Source organism: Alligator mississippiensis, chromosome 7 (assembly GCF_030867095.1).
Source record: "Alligator mississippiensis isolate rAllMis1 chromosome 7, rAllMis1, whole genome shotgun sequence".
In the NCBI taxonomy this organism is placed as follows: Eukaryota; Metazoa; Chordata; order Crocodylia; family Alligatoridae; genus Alligator; species Alligator mississippiensis.
Genome location: NC_081830.1, coordinates 69,239,156 through 69,253,534, shown reverse-complemented (window position 1 = coordinate 69,253,534; position 14,379 = coordinate 69,239,156). Strand labels below are relative to the sequence as shown.

At 40.6% G+C, this 14,379-nt stretch overlaps 1 long non-coding RNA gene across 3 annotated transcripts in view; it reads right to left on the bottom strand.

Moving 5' to 3' along the window:
- The window catches only part of LOC109284177 (uncharacterized), a 76,554-nt gene extending 67,994 nt beyond the window's left edge, over positions 1-8,560 (bottom strand). Inside the window, exon 1 of one of the 3 annotated variants that reach the window (XR_009463501.1) lies at positions 8,510-8,560. This is a non-coding gene — a long non-coding RNA (uncharacterized LOC109284177). Of the gene's footprint in view, positions 1-3,807; positions 3,860-5,790; positions 5,918-8,509 lie in introns of those variants that run through there. The other 2 variants (XR_009463502.1, XR_009463503.1) reach the window with 2 other exon arrangements.
- Between the last annotated feature and the right edge of the window lie 5,819 nt (positions 8,561-14,379).

Sequence of the window (14,379 nt, the reverse complement as noted above, 5' to 3'; positions counted from 1 at the left end):
GTAAGAAATCCAGGTCTGTTAGTAATGCTCCCTTAAGCTCAATGTACTGTGTCTTACAAGTGAATTCATTAGAATCAGCCCATTGATTTCAAGCCGAATTGAACGGTGGTTTCCTTTGAAAACTGGAATGATCCTGTAATCTGCTCAGCTGCAGGTTTCTTAAAAATGTAGGGCCAGACTGATGGCTGATGTAAATCATATCAGCTCCATTGACTTCATTAGAGCTGTTGCACTTTACAGTAGCTGAGGATATGGACCATCATTTTGTAGGTACCAAAGGAGGCATAGAGGCAGATAAGAAAAAGCTGGAGCCTTTAGAATATGTATGCACATATACACACGCACCATCTTTCCCTGTTTGTTTTTCCACCTCTGGGCTCCTAGATCAGAAGTGGGTGCAGCTATCCAACTTCCACTGCACACTAGTGAGCACTGCCCTCTAGCAGGCCCCAAGTGCCTGCACCTACTCCAGTTCCAGAAATGAGGTGGTGAAGCCATTCTAAGGGTGTCTCTTACCACTGTTCTTGAACACAACAGAGACAGAGACCTTTAGAGTGCATTGGGAGATCTTGAGAGCCACAGCATGGCTTCTCTACTGCATTTTCAGGACTGTTGCACATGGAGGAAGCCTGGGTGGCCGGAGCACGCTTGACATGGCAAGGCAGCAACGCTGTAGACATATTCAATGTTTCTGCCCATTTTCTTGGGAATCACTGCATTCTAATGTTTAGAAATAGTTATCATTGCTCTGGTAACAATAAGAAACTAAATCCATACAGCAATCTAGTAGACTATAAGACCCCCCAAAGAGACATTACAGTGGGGAGTTGCACTTCTGTCTGTGCTTCTAACGCACTTGTTTGGAAAGTGGGCCTCATCTACCATTAGAGAATGGAGCTCTTTTCTTTTTCATTTGTTTTTATAAATTAAGTGATATTTTCAATATCAGCTGACCTCTGCTAGAATTTGCATTGGGAATAGAGTGAGCCCACTGCCGAGCACTGAAGCTAGGTATTTTGGAATTAATATTTGCTATGATTTTTCATATAAACATTCTAAAACTTATTTGATCTGTTGTAAATAACTTTACACAGAGAGTAACCATCTTGGGGAACTGAGGAAGTATTTCATTATGACATATAGTAATGCTTCTGAATTACATTGCTGCTTTGTGCTTTTTAACTTTATTGTAAGTGTTGATCAGCCTGCTTATAAATAGTCTTCACTCAGTCTAGGGAAACACAGACTAAAGCATTCAGATATTGTTACATGCTAGAAACAAATATCCACATATCACTGCAGCTGATTAGGAAAGAATCATTAAAAGTTACTTGGATCAAATATTATGTTTTGTTAAATAGTTACTGTAGCTGAATGTACAATGACTGAATTTAGAGAACTGACCCCAAGGCCAGGTACAGACATCACATTTTATGGGTATAAGTGATTGTAAACTGGTCTATCCCTGTAACATAACAGAAGTCCAGCACACACAGACTGTGTTATGCCATTTTTAAACCAGTCTAAGATTTGCCCTCCCTACTGGCAGCAGGAGAAAGTATTATTGAAGAAGGATGAGTAAGTATTATATGTGGGGGCTGACTCCCACACCTCCCTCCCACAGGGCCATTGCAGGGCTGGTGCACACTGGTACTATATGCAGCGATGGAGGAATGGCACCAGGTGTTATGGGACAGTGGCATCATAGTACTGCTGCTGTTGCCCACTGCCACAAAATTAGCTGGGAGGAGGGGAGGGGGGGGGTGCTAAGCCCCATTAGCCCCAGCCTTCCATTGTCTATGGTCCCCACCACCACCCAAGGGTGAATGTGTGTTCTGTTGGCTAGTAAACTAAACTACAGAAAACTGCGTAACTTGGATCAATTCCAGTTCAGGCTTTTTGAATGTCTATGCCTAGCCCAAATCACCCTCCTGAATTAACACACTATCTCCCAAAGTATACCAGACTAAAGAAAGGGAGTTTAAAAATGTACTGTATCAACTGGTGCCTACAGGAACTCTACCTGCCACTCTCACTAATGCAATACTTAAGTCTGCCCAGAAATCTCCAACCTCAATTAGAGATCTCCAACCTCAATTAGAGATAGTGAAAAGTCAGTTGACCAATGGAAAGCTACCAAAGAAATTGTGCTTGATAAAGAGGATAGACTGCCTCCAAGGTAGGAAGTATGCCTGAAGGAAGTGCAGGTAGGTGCACTTTGAGGTAAGGGTTGGGGGCAAAATGTCAAACTTCTCACAAGAACTAGAATGCTAAGAGCAGGCTCTGATCTTGGAATTCAGATTCCCAGGTTTGATCCTGACTAGTCTATTCCTACAGTAAGCTCTTGGAGGAAGTAATAGTTTCTCTTTCTTGATATAACAAAGTTTATAGCTGCTTCCAAATTGCTATACATACCTACAGCTCACAGGGCCTTCCAAAAACACCATTATTTTTATATCACTGATCATTTCACTCAACACATAAGTCTTGGATAGAGTTGTTATTGCAACAGTTTAGATTACCTGACAAAAATGCCAGGTGAAGGATGACCACTTTTATACCCACACTTGTTTTAGCAATTTTGTATAGTTCAGGAAGAGTACACTGAATCTGTTATATGAAAAGAGATTTGAGGAGGAAAACAAGATTCCTTTTTGTGGATCACTGAGCAAAAAGATCTATTGACATGTATGTAATACAGCTGAAAACAAATGTTTCTTTTCCACTAGACTAGAATATTCCCCAAATTAATTTCAAATTTAATATATCAACATAAGAAAAATTCTGGGGCACAGTAAGTAGCATTTAAGTGAGACCTGTAGAACCTGATACCTAAGGCAGTTTGACTAGAGACCGTATATCAGAACAGTTATCCATCAAAATAAGATGTTATTTTGATCTTTGGGTTAGTGCTTTACTACCTGCCTTGCTTGATTTGACAGTCCCATATCCACAAGCTGGTACCAAGGACTATGTTTCTTATCTATTCCAGTCTTGAGTGCAAACATCTGTTTAGAGAAAGAAAACTCAAGAAATGCCAAACCAACTGTGATGGGGGCCATCATGAGGCCAGTCCCAATGCCCAGGGCACTAAACATGGCTCTGACCTCCCCTATACCATGTCCCATGCTGCACAGATAGCTTCCAAAATACTAGGTTCCACTGGCCCAAACTACCCACTATTTACTACTGCCACCTCCCTTGATGAGCCATACCACTTGGCCTCTGGCCCAAATGCAGCCTCAGGCATCCGTACTTACTGTGGCCATTCTGTCCCCTCCCCAGGACTATATGCCCTTATACTAGGGCCTCCCATTTATGCCATCTCACTAGGGCTTTATACTCATGTTGTTGCTCTTGTGGGGACAGCCCATGCGTATGGGTCACCCTTGCGTATGGGTGACCCTTCAGGTCACCCTTGTGAACCTACTCTGAGTGCCCCTGTACAGCCCTTCAAGTCTGCCTCAGCAGACCATACTCTGCACACCTTACACACAGTCCTTCAGGCCATCACCATGAACACTACTCTTTGCAGGCCTCTACACACACTTGCCCCCTCACTGGGACTCAGGTGCCTCTCCCTAGGTCGGCCTGGCCCTACATCTGGGTTACGCACCAGGTTGTGGGGGCTGGGGCTATAAGGCACCCCATACTTGCCTTTCACTGGGGAGACAACTGGCATGGCATTTCCTGGGGACCACCCTGCCATGGGCAGCCCCACCACACCATCCTACCCCAGCAGGGTATAGTTTTACATCATGCCCCAGGACCAGGAGACTCCTGCCATCCCCATAGTCCTGCCCTTACCTCCAAGATGTTGTGAGGAAAGGCACCGGCCAGGCAACATTCTCCCTATGGCTACAGCCAGCAAACTGCTGGCTCCCCTGCTCAGGCCTGCACTTATTGCCAGCAGCTGAGCCTTCTTCCCCAATCAGGAAATATTGCCAGCCATATGATGCCTGATTGGGGAGTGCAGCCACCTGCAGGCTGTTCCGCTGCTAGGTGCTCTGCCACACCAACATACAACAGAGTCTTGTTATGAATTCTCTCTCTCCATCCTCAAACTTTTGTAAGCTGAATTAAAATAGGCCTTAAATCAACTTGTTTTTAGCTTTGCAAAATTAAGCATCACCTGATCAGGATTAGTTAAACAAAACTAACTCCAAATATGCACGTGTATGTGCAAAAGAAGGTCTGATGCACATTGCTGGGCAATGCAAGTACATCTTAAGGCAGTCTGAGACTATGTACTCTTCTGCAACAATAGACTAAATCCATTTCCACAAAGAGACTTGATTTACAGCAGCATAACCTCATTTCACCAATTTACAGGCACTGCATTTGTGATCACATTTGATCTTATTAAATCAGTCCTTTGTCTTCAGAATCAGAATTATCATAACATGTACAAGGTGAAATTGAGGCATTGTCTTAAACATGTACTTTGTTTTACATATTGTTTTCTCAAATTTAATATGGAATTAGCTTTCCTATTTTGCATAAGAAACATATAGGCAGGTTCAAAAGAATTTCCAACATCTTGAAAAAACATAGCAGATACATATACATATATATTTACACTCACCACCAAAAAACCTGTTGTGGGGTAACAGCTTTTACTCAAGATCAACCTCAACTAGGAATAAACTAGTTATCTAGAAAGAAGAGAGTTTCATTACCAGTCTCTTAAACTATCCCCTTTCCCTCCCCTGTTCAATTCTTATTTCAGTTTAAAAAATAAAACTAATTGAATTTTGGGAAAATGCTCTTAGCAAATCACTGTTGAATGTGTAAACTTTTGCATATGCCAAGTTTAAAAACATGTGAGCAGTTCTACTGAACTCAATCTTTATAAGTAATAGCTTTACAAACTTAAGACTGCTCCTAATTTTGCCTAAGGTGAACAGAGCTCAATGAGAAGTACAAGACAACTTCCTAATTCATATACAAGTCATAAGTGCACAAAATTTCTAACCAGGATGTAGGGAAACAATTGCATGTTTTATCCCTAGTGTAAATAACTTTTCAAGGAACAAGTGAGAAGGCCCCCTATACAGGGGTGATTTCCATTCTACCTATGGAATGACAAAGTATGAAAGCTTTCAGCCCAGAAGGAATTAGTTTAAGAAACTACAGAGTAATTAAAAAAGGAAGAAAAAAAGGTAATAATGGAAAGAACAGTTTGAACTTACTTAATTAGCAACTGCCACACCTCTAGAGGATATAGCAGTTGTTAAACTGAACTTAAACAAAGCAAGGGCAAGCAGATTTCATTCTGACATGAAATAATTGTACATTGTCTTCAATGGTATACTCTACCACTCAGAAATAATAGCTTCAAATAGTGTTTCTGAGGCCCTAGTCCCAAATATTGGGGGGTGGGGGAGTTAGAGAAGACACAAAAAACTGATGGCAATACTCTTATCATGAAAAAATAAATGGTGAATATAACAGAAAGACCTATCTGAGACATTTCGCAAGTACTCCCTATTTAGGAGCCCCAGCATTTACAAACATATTTGATAACTTAACATACATTTTAATTTACATTGAAAGACTTTCCTCCCACCCCCAATGAGATTTTTTTCCCCCTCAAATGAATATTTTTCAGCAAAGCTTTAGGTCTTTATGACAAAACAACACATGTATCTGCTGAAATCCTTTACATGAGAAGATCCAACTTTCTTTTCAAAACGTATTATGAACTCAGTTCACGAACTCACTGTGCCTTCACTCAAACACATTTATTTCCATTCAAACAGGTCTACAGCACTTGAGCTGCTTGCTTACCTGGCTGCTTTCTACACACTTTCCACTTAGATGCCTCTTCTCTGATTCACGTGGGAGAAAGAATGAAAGAAAGCTTAACTGAACTTAAATGTTATGACAATGACAAACTAGACATTCCTAAGGAACACATGACTATGACTGGTAGAAGATTACATTATGTAGCTTATTAAGCCAATACCAGGAATCTAAGGCTGCAGCTTTGCATGTGGTCCTGAATGCAGTACCAGCTGATCAGGTTAATGGAATGGTATGCCTGAAAGCAAAGCAAGATGCCCACAAACACTGCTCCTGAACATAGAAAAAAGAGCAGTAAGAAACATCAACAGATGTCAGGGATAGCAAAACATTACTGAAAGCAAAATAGGGTGTAAATCGTTGTGGGGAGAGAATTGTATATGGATCTGAGGACAAAGTTATGCTTAGAATAACCCCATTGAACTGAAAAGTATTATGCTATATGTAAATTTAGCCAAATATATTACAATAACATTAATATAATTAAATTATTAAGATAATAACTGAGTGGGAGAGAGTCTTAGTGATGAAGTCAGATGCAATAATTGCAATGATATAAAATAATGCCAATAGCAGCCGTTACAATGTAGTAGTTACTTATACATACTTCTATAGTGATTCAAGTATAGGAAGATGAATGCAACTTTGATCCTGCTTCACTCAGGGTTAAAGTTACAGTGGTTAAGAAAATTTGCATGCAGAGGTAACAATCACATCACAACAGGTGATGTACAGTCCTCAATGGCAACTCCTTTTTAAAACAGTTAAGGAATAGGTTTATCCATAGCCAAAAAAGCAGATGCAAATCAGAAATGAGCATTTTTAAGTGACAACTGAAAGAGTCAAGGAGTCTCCTACCTGATTCCAATGAAATCACTCAATGTTGTTAAGAGTAGCAGATCCAACTCTAACATGTACAACATAGAAGTGCTTTTGTTTAATCAGGACTGATATGAAAGTTTTTGAAAAAGAAAAAGCAGATATATCAGCTAGGGGCCTAGCTTCTCATAGATATAGCATTCTACAAACACTCAGGAATAAGCCTATCAAATGGAAAGTCATTAACAACAGTAAATGAATGAAGAGTATATTCATTTATGTAAGATTTAGGGCACTGTTAACAGAAATGTATAGGTAACATAACAGTTTCTATTTGAAAGAAATGTCTTTGTTCTTTAATTAATGAGGGAGCTCTTCAGAAGCTGTAGTGATGAGGGTCATGAAAACAGCAGAGAACTGAATTAATATAATTTGTATATATCAGGTCCTACAAAACATATTGTGCTTGTTCTGCTTTGCTACCACTTTATACCTACTTTGTATTTCTGTAAGGCCCTAGCAGATATGCAACTGAAGGTGCAATGGGATCTGCAGGATCCCTGCAATTCTGCTTCCTGCCATGCCAGACTGCAGATTTAATTCTCCCCATACCCTAATTGCTTGTTACAGCTTGATGTGTTGGGCACATTTATTACAAAACATAGACATTGAGAATGATTTTTCTTTTGGGTGAGCTTACTTTATATTGCAGGATAAGGAGTGACCTTTGTGGTGAGGGGATCAAATTGTGAACCAAAGTATTTTAGCTACATTTCCTATGTAAACTCTTTCTTCACATCTGAGTTTTCTCATTGCTAAAATAAAGGGATCAATATCTACTTCACAGAAGCTCCAGGAAATAGCATCACTACTTTCAACTATCCCTTATTTCTGATGTTTTGGGTATGCTCTTGGGATCTTGACCTGTGGGTTTGAATACTCCCAAAAAGAGAAGAAAATGGAATCCAGCTATTCCAAATCCTGCACAACTGCTCTAACCATTGCACAATTGGGGGAGAGAGAGCGTGAGAGCGAGATCCTGCTACACCTTTTCTTAGTTCTAAATGAAAGGTTCAGTTTTAACCAAAGAGACTTCAATAACTATTTCAAAAGATTGTAAGTCTCTAGCGTGAGGGAAAGACGTAACTTTCTACCAGTCCTGCTCTCAGTATGTCCTATTGATTGGCAGTCAGGGTCACATTCAACATTCTGTATATTGCTTCTTAGAAGTATATTTCATAGAATCTTAAGATACTTAATTCAGGCTGAAGATTACTTTGGTTAGCAAGGTGCCTAAATTTCATCATGAATTTAGTCTTTAGCATACTAATTGGAGAAACAAGTTTTCTTTTTTTATTAAAATATCTTAGTTTGTTTTTTAATTTATGCACTGTGTTTAGTATTTCTAGCTCAAAGTATAAACTCAAGACTATACTAACAGTTCTCAGTTCCACTTTGCTAGAGAAAATTAATCTTTAGAAAGCAACAGCAGTCTTCAAAATCTTTAAAAATTAAATAATTAAAATGACTTCCTAATTGTGACATCAGTAGTAAATACGTAATGACACAACTTTGTTAGTTTTCACATTATGCAGCACTTCAAACATGTCCCAAAATAATATAAAACCAGTATAAAATGACATTAAAATTAAAATCTCTCAAATGTTACCAATATAAAAGTCGGGAAATTATTTTTTTTCCACCAGAAGTTTCATGATCATAGATGCAAACTTTAAATATATATATATATATATATATATATATATATATATATATATATATATCAAAATGGTATTTTCCCATATAAGCTGAGTACAGGATAATCTTCTTAGGAGCTCTCATTGTTATGCATCCAGCCAAAACCACCTCTTCACAGAACTCCTACCTCATCTTATCATACGAGTGACAGATGTTTAATAGCACCTCTTCATGAAACAGGAAGGGAAAGAGTAAAACCTAGCTTTGCAGCAGGTATAAAAAGCCCTGCCAAGTGTCTGTGATTTGGAGCATACCACACACAGTAGGAGAGCAAATCTGCATATTTCTTTCAATTTCAGTCTTCCTACCACTTTGCTGAGTTTAAAGCTTTGCAGTCTTTTGATCAAGAAAGTTTTGTATGGCTTTTAAAAGATAGGAAAATACTAAAGGGAATCTAGTCCCATGAGCCTGTGTTTATAGAAGGACTAGATTTTAGCATACTGGTTTATGAAGGAAATGTAAACTAATGTTGAACAACATTATAAACCTCCTTATAACCTCAGCTGTAGCTTGATCCAATTAAAGCCACTTAGGCTAATAGAAACACATGCTACAGTCAAGATACAGAATTGGAAAAATACTAATACAGAGGAATGGTATTCTTCAGAACACTGTTGTTAATGTGTTACTTGATAAACAAAAATAATCTATTGGAAACTCAATTTCTTTCCCTTGAGGACCATTTGCAGTAATTAACCCTGACTAAAATGAAGCAAGATTTTAATTTAATTTGTTTTTATTCATTTGAAGAAATACACAAGCATAAACAATTACTGAGGAGTAAACACAAACTTTCTTCACACTCTCCTTTTAAATATCTCCAAGCAGGCTAAAAGTCTTAAACTACTGAAAATAATGCCTACAGCCAAAAAGATGACTGTTCCATCAGTAAACCATCCAGCATGCTGCTTCTGCTTTCAAGGAAGTGAGTTATGATGAAATCTATTTCACCTGAATACATCCTCAGGCTAAAAAGTGCAAGTAGAATACAAAGGGAATGGCAATGTAAATCCTAGGACTACTCTTATCCCAGGACTAGGAAAAAGAAATCCTGCAATGTCCCTTCTGTTTCTTTTCATAGTAATTTCTGTAGGCTAGTCTTACCATTTGCTTGCTTTAAGAGCCATTGGATTGGTTCTAATATATATTCTGTTGCCCTAATCTTCATTAAACCCAGCCTTCTACAGAACTTTATTTGCTACTATTTTCAAATTAGACATGGTTGTACAATATTCCTGCTCAACAGCTCTGTTTGTACTCTGTCTCTGTGCCCCTTTTGCAGTTCAAGGCTATGCTAGCCTCCTCTATCACAGGTATATTTTACCTATAGAGCCTTGTATCTTCCAACCCTTGGCCTGTATGATGAATATTATTTACTATCACATCCTAGACTTACTGTCTTCTGTTCACCAGAGAGGGACAATCAGTGTCTGGAAATAAGTCTGACTAGATTTCTCAAAGCCCTGAGACTCTGGTGAGCTATTCAAACAGTTTATTCATACAGCAAATACATAAAGCTTCAGAAGGAGAACAGAAAATTGTTAGTCATTTGTCCATTTATAGCCATCTGTTACTGGGACCATATGTGAATGAGTGGGCAGGCATAGCAAATGAATGAAGGATATTATGACAGCAGGAGTCCAAACTTACTGTAGGCTGTTGCTTTTCCCCAATATTTACTGGCTGCCAAAAATTCTTAGACTAGAACCAATATATTTTTTGTGGTTAGCATTATGATTTGGGATCACATGTTAACTAAGACTAAATACCAAATTACATATCAGCTACTTGATACACCTACTTCCCTTAAATTGGGCTGTGCAGCTGATGAGCTGACAGACTCTTTACATTTTGTAGGCAGATAGGATCAGTCTTTTGAAAATGGCTGGTCTTTTAACTTAAAATTTAACAGAAATTCTCTCAAGTTAATTTTCTCAGAGTATTTGAGAAGACCTAGTAAGCCTTAATCTTGATTTTAAAGAGAAGAAGAAATTAAGGACATGATTTCCAGTGGTATTTAAAGAAGGCAGGATGGCAATTTAAGTGAGAGAATTAAGAATGGAAAGAACACTTAACCTATCCAGTTTATTACAGTCCACCAAGGGTTTTTTGATCCTATGACCAATGAAATCAATGGAGAGGTTCTTATTGACTTGCATTTGCTTTCAATCAGGACCCTAGTACATCGAGTAATAGCCCATGGAAATTTTAAGTAATTTACCAGAGCATTAGAGAAGCAGCACAATTTAAGGGATAGAGCACTGGGCTGAAAGTCACAAGAACCTCTGAACCATTAAAAGGATTCCCTTCTGTACGGCATGATTTGGCCAAAAAAAAAATTCATAGATTCATAGCTAGACATTTAGGGTTGGAAGGGACCTTAGTAGATCATCAAATCCAACCCCCTACCCCAGGCAGAAAAGAACATTGCAGTTAAGTGATCCCAGCCAGGTGCTTGTCCAGCCTCCTCTTAAAGACCTCCAAGGTAGGGGACAGAACCACCTCCCTTGGAGCCCATTCCAGATTCTAGTAACCCTTACCGTAAATAAGTTCTTCCTGATGTCTAATCTAAGTCTGCTCTCTGTCAGTTTGTGGCCATTGTTTCTAGTAACTCCAAGGGGTGCCCTGGTAAACAGAGCATCTCCTATTCCTTGCTGTCCCCTCTGTCCCGTCCCCCTGCACTTATTTGTAGATGGCCACTAGATCTCCTCTCAGCCTTCACTTGTAGAAGCTGAAGAGATCCAGGTCCCTCAATCTCTCCTTGTAAGACCTTACCTGAGGGCCCCTAACTATCCAAGTGGCCCTCCTCTGGACCCTCTCAAGGTTTTCCACATCCCTCCTGAAGTGTGGCACCAAAAACTGAACACAGTACTCCAGCTGTAGCCATACCAATGCTAAATAGAGGGGAAGTATTACTTCCCTAGATCTGTTAGTGATGCACCTACTAATGCATGATAGAGTATGGTTAGCTTTACTGATCACTTTGTCACATTGACGACTCATATTCATCCTGGAGTCAACCATGACTCCGAGATCCTTTTCTGCTGTTGTGCTTCTTAGAAAGTCAACTCCCAGTCTGTAAGTGTGTTGGAGATTCCCTCTTCCTAGGTGCAGTACCCTGCACTTATCTTGGTTAAACTGCATCCTATTCTGCTCTGCCCACTTTTCCAACCTGTCCAAATCCACCTAATCCGTTGCCTGACCACTAGTGTGTTTACTTTGCCCCATAATTTGGTGTCATCCATGAACTTGGACAGAGTGCTCTCCACGCCCTCATCCAGATCACTGATGAAGATATTGAACAGTACTGGGCGAAGGACTGAACCTTGGGGGACCCCACTGCCTACATCCCACAAATATAATCCTTGATAATGTTTTTAAAAGGTTTTCCCAAAGATAGAGGTAAGACTAACTAGCCTATAGTTACCTAGATCCTCCTTCCTCCCTTTCTTGAAAATAGGGACTACATTAGCCTTTTTCCAGTCCTCTGGGACCTGACCTGAGTGCCACGAGCGCTCAAATAGTCATGCCAGTGGTTCTGCTATGACACTGGCCAATTCCTTCAGCATCCTTGGATGAAGATCATCTGGGCCTGCTGACTTAAACACATCCAGCCCCTCCAAATGTCCCTTCACTAGGTCGGCACTAACTGTTGGTGGGTTGGTGTCCCTCCCCTGCCTGCCTATAGTTCAACTGGGAGATTTGTCTTGATTCATGTTCAGGAATACAGAAGCAAAAAACTCATTGAAGAGCTCAGCTTTGTCCCTCTTATCTGTCACCAATTGCCCTAGTCTGTCCTGTAGAAGTCCTGTGTTGCATGTGCCTTCTTTTTGCTCCCTATGCTTGAAGAAGGACTTTTTGTTGTCTTTAATTTTTGTTGCCAGCCTGAGTTCCATTGCTGCTTTGGCCTTTCTAACTGCCTCCCTGCAAGTACGAGCCAAGTAGGTATACTCCTCCTTGCTGGGTACCCGCTCCTTCCACAGTCTGTATGCCTCTTTTTTCACCCCTAGGCTTTCCTGGATTTCCCTGTTCAGCCAAAAGGGTTCCTTGGCCCTTTTGCCACCTTTTATGTGTAATGGGATTGTCCTCTTCTGTGCCCGGACTGTTCCTTTGATGAATGAACACCTTTCCCGGACTCCCATCTCACCAATGCTCTTGTCCTTCAATGCCTCGTTTACTAATCTCCTGAGCTCATTAAAGTTAGCCTTTCTGAAGTCTAGCACTTCCGCCCTACTGGTTATCTTTCCCACCTTTTGCTGGATAGTGAATTCTAACAATTGGTGGTCACTGTCCCCTAGGTTACCCTGTATCTGCAGATCTCCCACCAGGTCATTGCCTGTAGCAAACACAAAGCCCAGTAAGACATTTTCCCTGATGGGACTGTAAAACTCCTGCATTAGGTGAAGGTCCTGTATGCAGGTGAAGAACCTACATGAATGGTTAAATCTAGCTGAGTGCTCCTCCCAGATGTTGGGGTAGTTTAGGTCACCCATGACACCCATGTCCCTTGAGTGCACTGACTCGAGAATTCCAGTCTAGCTCATCCTTCTGGTGTGGTGGTCTGTAATAGACCCCCACTACCAAGTCCCTTCCCACCCCCACCCCCCCGACCTTCTTGTATTCTGACCCACAGTACCTCAATTTGCCCCTCTTCTGATTCCATCCTGATTATAGAGGACATGTATTGTTCCTTAACATACAAAGCAACACTTTCCACCCCTTTATCCCCATTCTGTCAGATCTGTACAGCCTATAGCCCTCAATGCCTACTGCCCAATTGCGGGTAGGGTCCCACCAGGTTTCAGTTAATCCAACCAGGTCAAAGTCTTTGTTTGCAAGCAGGAGTGTGAGTTCCTCCTGCTTGTTCCCCATGCTCCTAGCATTGATATAGAGGCACTTTAGCCCCCACAATAGGTGCCCTTGGTACCCCCCTGTCCTGATGCCTATTGGATCCCATAGTACTTATGTGGAGTGTTCCATCGCATGGTTTGTGGTTCTTTGATCCTAGGTTCTGTTTGTCTTCTGCATCCCTAATTATCTAACCTGAAATTATTGTAAATGGACTCAGTGAAGAATATGTGCTGTTTAATACATATGTTTAAACTAGAAAAGTCATCTGCTCTGTGGCTTCGAGATAGTATTGATGATGCAACATATGGCAAACTCCCTTCTGCAGCCCTATTGAAACAATTCTCCATAATGATGCAGGAAGGCACTCTGCTGTTAGAAATATCACCTGGTAGATCAGCTGCAAACCACAGTTCTGTACAAGGTTTGAGCTAAGAAAACACTTTTTGGTGACAGTCCATTTGTAAAGCAATATGCCATGATATTTCTTCATCCCTTTTTCAAAAATATATTATAGGATTGCTGTGTGCTGTAAAAAAAAAAGCTGTTGTGTTTCACACCAGAGGTGGATGCACTTTAATTGTGAGTGAGTGGTTCCTACAAATGCAGGTTGTATATCAATGTATGAGATGCTGTGCTTCATGTCCAGAGGAGTTTTACATCACTCCTGGAAGTATTGCTTTGTACCATTCTACTGGAAATGAGCTTGATGTGTTCACTGAGGAAAAGGGAAAGCCATGGGAGCAAGAGCTTATGCAGCTGTGCAGAGGCACAGCTATTACCTGACCCCAGCCAAGGGGGTCAACAGAGCCAGTGACAAAAACTTACTTGAGTGAGAGCCGGCATAAGGACATCACATTGCAGGTTTTATAAACGGTTCCTCTGGTGAGTGAGGCACATTGGGTTCATAACCTCAAGGGAGAAAGAAAGGGCCACCTAGAGAGAGCTGCCCTGTGAAGAGCAGGAGCTTGCCCCTGCAACAGGGACAGAACATGGAGCCAGCTAGGGGACTGAGTAAGCAAGCTATGGTGCCCAATTGGGACCTCTGAATTAGGACAGAGCTGGCTGAATTCAAACTCCATTTTGGACACTAACCAAAGAGGGAGAGGAATTTAATCATGAGAGGGGGTGAAGAAACATTTTGTTCAG